The following is a 2,788-nucleotide window of genomic DNA, read 5'->3' as shown; positions in this document are numbered from 1 at the left end:
ACAAAATCAATTTTGTGAACTATAACAGCATAGGCGTCCGAAGGTTCCAGGAATGGTCACGTGTTGCCATAGTGCAAATACGTGTGGTCTGATGCTAAACCCTGAGAAAACATTTTGGACAGTCATTATAATTCTGCTCTTTTTATTTTTGTTCTCATAAAATTGTCAGAGCAACAGAAAATGTCAGCACATGGTAAATAGCATATCCACTATGTAATTTACTATCTACAAATTTGCCACAGTGTCAGCACATACTTTTCAGCTGTATCTTCTGGTTTTAAGATGTGTTTCTGAACTGCCCAGCTCAGTTCTACTTATGTTTTAGTGGCACTGCTCCTGCTGTGTTTTGCCATTTTCAAAAGATGGGCTGAGTGCAAATTTAGGCCTTATGGAAAAGAGTCTATTTTCGGCCCCTTCACCACTATACTCTTTTAAATATTCCTCTTCTAAATTTTCCAGAAAGTAAAATGACAATGTCAAGGTTCAGGATTGGTCCATGCCATTCCTTCTTGTCCTTTCTCTCTCCACCACTTGGGTATTAATAATCCTCTAAATGCAGGAGAGTTGCAACTAGTTCTTCAGCACGTGCTTTGCCTTACAGTGGCTCTTGTGAGATTCAAAACTTGTGATTTAAACTGCAGAGAACAAGTAAAAATGTTTATTCCATTAGCAGATGATGTGCCTCTAAAAGCAGCAGTACCCCACTGTTTTTCTGCCTCTGGATGTTGTCAGTCACTTTTAGAATAAAGATATATTTTAGATCCTTTTTTTCTTTATGGGGAACAGTGGATGTTTTAATAGCAGCTTTGATTAGTAGTTTAGTGCCTAAGCCTAGAACCCCATTAACAAAGGATGTCCTGACTGCCCTTTGTGAACAGAAAGACAGAAATCAGGTCTTGAGTGGTTTTCTGAAGAGGGAGATGGTAAGAGGGATTTAACCCCCAGTACAGGCACACGTGAGTCTGTCACAGAAGTGGGGAAGAATCAAAGCTGTGTCGTGGGAGTAAACTTTCCTAGAAATCTTTTCTTTGAACACCACTTTGCACAGACCACGTGAGAGTGGCACAAATGAAAACCTAGCTGTAGATAGGGGCAGTTTGTGTGTTTATGTCATGCAGGCTGTGTGGCCAGAAGCTCCAGAAGACTGCTTTCCTCATAATGGAATATTTGACTTAAATTACTAAATTACTAGTGTAGTGATAAGAAGTAATTATTCCTATTAATCATTAAAAAATATATTTCTGAAGTGACACAATGTAGTGAAAATACTATGACTTTATATCATTATATATTCAAATATCTGTTTGGTTCATGTCATGTTATCAACCCTCCCCTGAAGGACTGCGACGAAGAACTCACACTATAACACTGTTTAATCTTTTTAGGTAGTAAAATTTGCATCCTCTCTTTTGTTTCTTCAGATTCTTTGATGTGAGTCATCTCAAACTTTTTATAATCACTGAGATTAGCCAAACACCTTCATGCAAACAACATTCCTGGCGTTGGAATTAACTCCCACCCAGCCCAGGGGCTGCTGAGTTAATCCCCTTCAGTCAGATTCTTGCTTTCCCCACAGAGCCCAGGGAAAGTGCCTGGTGCCTTTGAAGGCATTTGAATGGGTAAGCAATCCAGGGATGAAAACAGCCTGGGCTCCCTCTGCCTGTGCTACCTTTCAATTGCTTTAGCTCTTGCACACTAACAAACTTCACGTACCTAAACCAACAGCAGTGAAATCTCCCATCCGCCAACAGAGGAACTGGGGGCTTTGTTTGCTTCTTCCCTCTTGTCTGAGCTCAGTTGGGATGAGGGAAATCCATGCTGCTGCACAGCTCAGAATAAGGCCTCTCTGCTGGGAATCTGAGCTGCAGGATGAGAAACAGAGCCTAAGGCTACTGTCTGCTTCTCTTGGAATGTGTTGGCACTGCCAAACAGGAATGCTGGCTACCAAGCCCAAGGGCTTGGTCCTTGCTGTCCTCCTTGTTCAAGTGTCAGATCATTCCTGAGCTCTGTCTCAGGACTTCTTCAAGACAAATTCTGGGCAAATAGTTCACTTCTAGAGCAACTTCCAATAATCACTAGGGATGAGGCCATAACAATTTGGTTATCACCACCCTACATGTCCCTCCAACATATCCCACCAAGTGTTGTACCTTCAGAGGCTGATTATGTGTTTTTAGAACATCTGATACATGTCCTTAACTTCAAATTATTAAAAACTAGTGATCTCTGACAGAGCTGTCACATCATAGTGTTTTTAACTGAAAAAAAGCCTACCAAAAAATATAACTGTCTTAAAATCCTCATATCCCTGTGACCTCAGGGGCTAAGAGTCAAGCACTTGTACCACCACATATCTGTTCTGGATGGACCTGACCCTACATGTTGTGGAGATAAGTAAGCTGACACCTTAGAGCCAGGAATCATTTGTTAGAACTTCAGTTATTTAATTGGTGCCCTGGTTTCATCTGGGATACAGTTACCTTTTTCTTAGTAACTGGCACAATGCCATGTTTTGGAGTCAATACAAAAATAATACTGATAACACACTGATGTTTTGGTTGTTGCTGATCAGTGCTTACCCTAAGCCAAGGACTTCTCAGTTTCCCAAGCTCTGCCAAAGAGCAGGTGCACAAGAGGAGACATGACCTGAACAGCTAACCCAAAGTGGCCAAAGGGATAATCCACACTCCATTTATAAACTGTGGCAGTTGGCCAGGAGTCACTGATTTGTTTTGTAGATAAAGGCAATTTTTTTTCCTGGTCAGGACATTGTGATGATCGCTGGATT

The sequence above is a fragment of the Pyrgilauda ruficollis genome, unplaced genomic scaffold (genome assembly GCF_017590135.1).
Source record: "Pyrgilauda ruficollis isolate IOZ18807 unplaced genomic scaffold, ASM1759013v1 scaffold8, whole genome shotgun sequence".
Classification (NCBI taxonomy): Eukaryota; Metazoa; Chordata; class Aves; order Passeriformes; family Passeridae; genus Pyrgilauda; species Pyrgilauda ruficollis.
The sequence above is the reverse complement of the archived record's forward strand: the minus strand, read 5'-3'. Positions refer to the sequence as shown.